A 6,799-nucleotide genomic window follows, 5' to 3' on the forward strand; every position below is an offset into this window, starting at 1 on the left:
GCTCAGAAGGCCACAAATGTTAACAAAGTCTCTGAGATCACTCAAGAGAAAGGTGAGAGTCGGGCACAATTCTATGAGAGACTATGTGAGGCCTGTCGTATGTATACTCCCTTTGATCCTGATAGCCCTGAAAATCAGCGCATGATTAACACGGCTTTAGTCAAACTACAGAAGACATGAGAAGAAAACTGCAGAAACAGGCTGGGTTTGCAGGCACGAATACGTCCCAGTTATTGGAGATAGCCGAACAGGTGTTTCTCAATAGAGATGCAGTAAGCCGCAGAGAGAACCACAGGCAGCAAACGCCAAGCCTGGCAAAACACAGACCTGCTAGTGGCAGCTATTAGAGGGGTCCCCCACAAAGAGGCAAGAGAAGGGGAGGGCCCAGGAAAAAATACCCAGTCTGGCCGTCCACACTTGCAGCATAACTAGTGTGCTTTACTGTAATGAAATAGGACATTGGAAGGACAAGGGCCCCCAGTCGAAAGGGAAAGAAGGTGACTTTGAGCAGAAGGTCTCAGACAAGGATGAAAGAGCCTTGTTCAATCTGGCAGAAGGGTTACTGGACAGAGGGGGACCCGGCTCATGTGTCCCTAAAGAGCCCATGGTCAGGATGACAGTCAGGGGCAAGAACATTGAGTTTCTAATTGATACTGGTGCTGAACATTCCGTAATGACCACCCTGGTTGCCCTCTTACCAAAAAGACTATTGATATAATTGGAGCCACAGGGGTTTCGTCAAAGCAAGCTCTCTGTTTCCCCCAGACCTGTACCATGGGGGGCATGAAGTGACTCACCAGTTCCTGTACATGCCTGACTGCCCCTTGCCTTTGCTAGGAAGGGGCCTGCTTAGCAAACTGAGAGCCACTTAGCAAACTGAGAGCCACCATCTATTTTACAAAGCACGGCTCTTTACAGCTAAAGTTATGTGGAATGGGAACCATCATCGCCCTTATGGTTTCTCAGTAGGAGGAATGGAGACTCTTCTTAAATGAGCCAGGCCAAGGGATAGGACCAGCTCTGGCTAAGTGGTGGCCAAGGGTGTGGGCGGAAGACAACACGCCAGGGTTGGCAGTCAACCAGGCCCTCGTACTCATAGAAGTTAAGCCTGAGGCCCAGCCAGTTAGGCAAAAATAGTACCCGGTCCCCAGAGAAGCTCTGTATCCATCCTCAAGTGCCTGAGGGCCTTTGGAATTACAGTCCCATGTCGGTCTCCATGGAACACTCCCCTCCTGCCTGTTCCCAAGCCAGGGACCAAGGACTACAGGCCAGTACAGGACTTGCACTTGGTCAATCAAGCTACAGTGACTTTACATCCAACAGTACCTAACCCGTACACGTTGCTGGGGTTGCTGCCAGCTGAGGACAGCTGGTTCACCTGCCTGGACCTGAAGGACACTTTCTTTAGCGTCAGACCAGATCCTGAGAGCCAGAAACTATTTGCCTTTTAGTGGGAAGATCTGGGGTCAGGTGTCACCACTCAGTACCCTTGGATCTGGCTTCCCCAAGGGTTCAAGAACACCCCCAACATCTTCGGGGAGGCCCTGGCTCGAGACCTGCGAAAGTTTCCCACTAGGGACCTAGGCTGCGTGTTGCTCCAGTATGTCGATGACCTCCTGCCGGGACACCCCACAGCAGTCGAGTGCGCCAAGAGAATGGATACCCTGCTCTGGCACCTGGAGTACTATGGGTATAAGGTGTCCAAAAAGAAAGCTCAGATCTGTTGACAGCAGGTATGTTACTTGGGATTTACTCTCCGACAGGGGGAGTGCAGCCTGGGATCAGAAAGAAAGCAGGTCATTTGCAACCTGCTGGAGCCTAAGACCAGAAGGCAGGTGAGAGAATTCTTAGGAGCTGTGGGGTTCTGCAGGTTATGGATCCCAAACTTTGCAGTACTGGCCAAACCTCTGTATGAAGTCACAAAGGGAGGTAACAAAGAGCCTTTCAAATGGGAGTCCCAACAGCAACGAGCTTGTCATGAGTTACAAGAGAAGCTCATGTCAGCCTTGGTCCTGGGGCTACCTGACCTTACGAAGCCATTTACACTGTATGTGTCAGAGAGAGAAAAGATGGCGGTTGGAGTTTTAACCCAGATAGTGGGGCCCTGGCCAAGACTGGTAGCCTACTTCTCCACACAGCTAGATGGAGTTTCTAAAGGTTAGCCCCCATGTTTGAGGGCCTTGTCAGTAACTGCCCTGCTAGCACAAGCAGATAAACTAACTCTTGGGCAAAACCTGAACATAAAGGCCCCCCCATGCTGTGGTGACTTTAATGAATACCAAAGGACATCATTGGCTAAGGAATGCTAGACTAACTAGGTATCAAAGCTTGCTCTGTGAAAATCCTCACATAACCATTCAAGTTTGCAACACCTTGAACTCTGCCACCTTACTCCCGGTATCAGAGAGCCCAGTTGAACATAACTGTGTAGAGGTGTTGGACACAGTTTCTTCTAGCAGGCCTGACGTCTGAGACTATCCTTGGATATCAGTAGACTGGGAGCTGTATGTAGACAGGAGCAGCTTTGTCAACCCACAAGGAGAGAGGTGTGCGGGATATGCAGTGGTAACTCGACGCCGCTGTCATTGAAGCCAAATGGTTGTCCCGGGGTACTTCAGTCCAGAAGGCCGAACTCATTGCTTTAATTCAGGCCTTATAGCTAAGTGAAGGTAAGACTGTAAAAATATATATACTGTCTCTCAGTATGCCTTCTTAACCCTCCAAGGGCATGGGGTGTTATATAAAGAAAAAGGCCTGTTGAACTCTGGGGGAAAAGACATAAAGTATCAGCAAGAAATCCTGCAATTATTAGAGGCAGAGCAGTATGGAAGCCCGTGCTCTCTGCACTGCAGAGGACACCAGCGAGCTTCCACCTTGATTGCCTTGGGGAACTCCCGAGCTGACTCAGAGGCTCGAAAAGCAGCATCCACCCCCTACTGGGCATCAGTCACAGCCCCCCTCCTCCCTCAGGCACCTGACCTTGTACCTACTTATTCTAAAGAAGAGAAGGACTTTCTCCAGGCAGAGGGAGGGCAGGTGGTAGAAGAGGGATGGATCCGGTTATTGGATGGAAGAATAGCCGTGCCACAACTGCTAGGAGCCGCAGTCATGTTGGCTGTGTATGAGACCACCTACCTAGGCCAAGAGTCACTTGAAAAGTTGTTGAGCCGGTACTTCTACATCTCACATCTGTCAGCCCTTGCCAAAACAGTGGTGCAGCAGTGCGTCACCTCTCGGCAGCACAATGCTAGGCAAGTCCAACCATTCTGCCCAGCATACAAGCTTATGGAGCAGCCCCGTTTGAAGATCTCCAAGTAGACTTCACCGAGATGCCCAAATGTGGAAGTAACAAGTATTTGCTAGTTCTAGTGTGTGCATACTCTGGGTGGGTGGAGGCCTATCCAACATGAACTGGGAAAGCTCGTGAAGGAACCCGTGTGCTTCTCCGAGATCTCATCCCTAGGTTTGGACTGCCCTTACGAATCAGCTCGGACAACAGGCCGGCGTTTGTAGCTGACTTGGTACAGACGACAGCAAAGGTATTGGGGATCACATGGAGACTACATACCACTTACCGACGACAGAGTTCCGGAAAGGTGGAACGGATGAATTGGACTATCAAAAATAGTTTAGGGAAAGTGATAACCCATTAGAACTACTTGATCCTTGTTGGAAAACAGGACAGTATGCAACTCAAGGAATCAATGGAACTGGACTGGCAGGAAGACCTGGGTAGTGAAGATGAGAGTGAGAACTCCCACTAGTGAGTGAGGTTCTCAAAGAGGGGAATGAGGAGAGAAGCCATTTCTCTTACTGTCTCCTGTCTCTGAAGAGGAGGTGGAAGTAAAAGTTGAAAAACAACAGAAGTGAAGTCAGAGGCAAGACCAGCCGGTACCACTGATGACCAGGCCTAAGGTTAGAAGATTAACCCCCCACTCTGACCACATGTGCTCTCAATGTATCACAACTCTTTCACGTGGAACCCCTTAGAGTTGTAAGCCCTTAAAAGGGCCAGGAACTCTGTCTTCGAGGAGCCTGGTTCTTGAGACGTGAGTCTGCTGAAGCTCCCAGCCATTGAGATGAGAGTCTGCCAAAGCTCCTGGCCGAATAAAGCCAAATCCTTCCTTAACCCGGTGTCTGAGGGGTTTTGTCTGCGGCTCATCCTGCTACAGTGGGAACTATTCACAGCTTTGCTTCTGCAGGGAGGAAACTGAGGCCCAGATGAGCCAAGTAGATGACTCAAGGTCATGCAACAAACACAGGGTTTGAACTCCAACTCCAGAGCTTGAGACTCAGAGGACATCAGATCCAACTTCCTCATTTTGAGAAAGTGGGTGGGAAGTAAGACATCGGGAATCAGAAGACAGGGGTTCACATTCCAGCCCTGCTGGGCACTAGCTGGTGACCTGCAACAAGTCACCAGTCCCTCCCCGGTCCCCAGTTTTCATCAGATAAATAAGGAGGATAACAGAGAGAATGGGCAACCCTGATGGGAAAGGAAAGGACTGAATAGGGTGGTCAGCATAAGCCTCATCAAGAAGGTGCGATTCCAGTCCAGACTTGAAGGGGTGGCACTGTAAAGACTGCCCAGTGGGAGCTACCAAGGGTCTGAGCAGAGAGTGCCAGGCTCGGTCACTGCTGGCTGACTGCTGTGTGAGGAAGAGACGGAGGGGCCGAGTGTGGGTGCAGAGAGAACGACATAGAGAAGCTGCAGTGACCCAGGCACCAGTGATGGTGGCACCCACCCAAGAAGATGGCAGTGAAAGTCGTAAGAAGTGGCCAGCTTCTAGGTTTTTCCCCTCTCTTTTTTCCATGTAAACATTTGATGGAAGCATTTTATAAATACAGAATCTAGATGCATTTTGTAGGTAGTGCCAACAGATTGGGTGTGGGATGCAGAATATGAGAATTCATCACCCAGGTTATTGGGCTGCAGGGACCAATGATGAAGAGCCCTCGGCGGAGATGGGCGAGGCAGGTGGACAAGGAGCTTGCGTAGACATATGCTGCTTTTCCCCAACCCTCAACCTGGGAGGCTCTGCATGGCCCCACCAGCCCTCCTAACTCCTCCTCATCAAGTCTCAGATTGGATGTCAGACCCGCAGCACTCCTCAGGAAACCTTCCCTCACCCTCCAGGAGGTGGGCATTGCTCCCTAAGCCCACCCCAATCCCAGCACCCCCAGCTTGTTCTGCAATCCCCTGCTTACTTGTTTTCCCTTTGGTCTGAGAGCTCCATGGAGTCTGGTGCAGAGGGCCTGGCTTGGAGTAGGTCTTCAGCAACATGTGCTCATGGAATGGATGATTTCCTTTTGAGGATAGCAGGCTTTCCCAGCGAGAGTCTGCACATCCCTCTACACTCCCACCTCAGCTCTCCAAGAATCAGGGCATCGGTGCCAAACAAATGGGGCTTGCATACCATCAAGGGCCCATCATTTCTATCTTATAGGTTTAGGGGATGGAAGAGAGGAGGGAGTGAAAAAGATGGCCTGGGGTCGGGCGCAGTGGCTCCTGCCTGTAATCCCAGCACTTTGGGAGGCTGAGGTGTGTGGATCAATTGAGGTTAGGAGTTCCAGACCAGCCTGGCCAACATGACGAAACGCTGTCTCTACTAAAAATACAAAAATTAGCCAGGCGTGGTGGTGGGCGCCTGTAATCCCAGCTATTTGGGAGGCTGAGGCAGGAGAATCGCTTGAACCCGGGAGGCGGAAGTTGCAGTGAGCTGTGATCATGCCACTGCCCTCCATCCTATAAGGCAAAGCGAGACTCTGTCTCAAAACATTTTTTGAAAAAGATGGCCTGTATCTCACATGGGAACCCTGTCCCCCATGCTAAGCCTGGCCCTCGCCCCTCTTCCTCCACTGTATCGGTCAGCCAGGCACCTTCACAGCCTGGAGCTGGTCTCTGCAGTAGTCAGGATCCCCGAGGTGGGGCGGTGCCTGCTGGCTTGGGCCTGGCCACCTTGGTTCCATGCCCACCTTTCTACGGCTGCTTCCCTCATGGTCGGCTTAACAATCTCCCTGATGCTCATAAACCTCAAGCTGCCCATCTGCAGTTGCAATTTCTACCCGTGTGTGTGTGGGAGAAGAGCAGGCCAGTCACCCACATGATAGTACAAGCTGAGCCAGCCAGAGTGCAGGAGCCGGGGCCCCCAGACCCTCCACTGACCCTCCCCATCTGCTGTCCTTTTCTGTCTTCACATCTGTCTGTTTTTCAATCCAGATCTTGTGTCTGAATTCCTAAAAGCTGGTACCACTCTCAGCATTCTCCCCAGGAGTTTTAGACCTGATTTGTGTTTGTTTTCTTTAAATCTCTGAATCCCGACTGCCTGGCACTGTGCCTGGCACATAGTAAATGCTCCATAAATGTGTGTTGCCTGAACAAGCAAACGATTACAGCTGTATATTCTCCATTATTCCATGAACTTGACCTCCTTCTGCACCTTCAAAGTAAGGAACAAAGGCCATGTCCACGACATTTCCATGGCCTCCAAGTCCAGCTCAGGGCTGAGAACCCATCACTCTCAGTGAATAAGGGAATAAGGACCAATTACAACAGTTAGTTATGGCTGCCTAACAAACCATACCAAAACCCAGTGACTTAGAACAGCAGCCTTTATTTAGCTCACAATTCTGCATGCTGGCAGTTTAGCCTGGGCTCAGTTGAACAGTTGTTTTGGTCTCAGCCAGGTTCCCTCATGCATTTGTAGTCAGCTACAAGCTGAGTCTCTCTGAGCTCTCTCTCATGTGTCTGAAATCAGCTGAGACAACTGATCCAGGTGGGCTGTCATCCTCCAGCAGG

Source organism: Rhinopithecus roxellana, chromosome 12, assembly GCF_007565055.1.
Source record: "Rhinopithecus roxellana isolate Shanxi Qingling chromosome 12, ASM756505v1, whole genome shotgun sequence".
Classification (NCBI taxonomy): Eukaryota; Metazoa; Chordata; class Mammalia; order Primates; family Cercopithecidae; genus Rhinopithecus; species Rhinopithecus roxellana.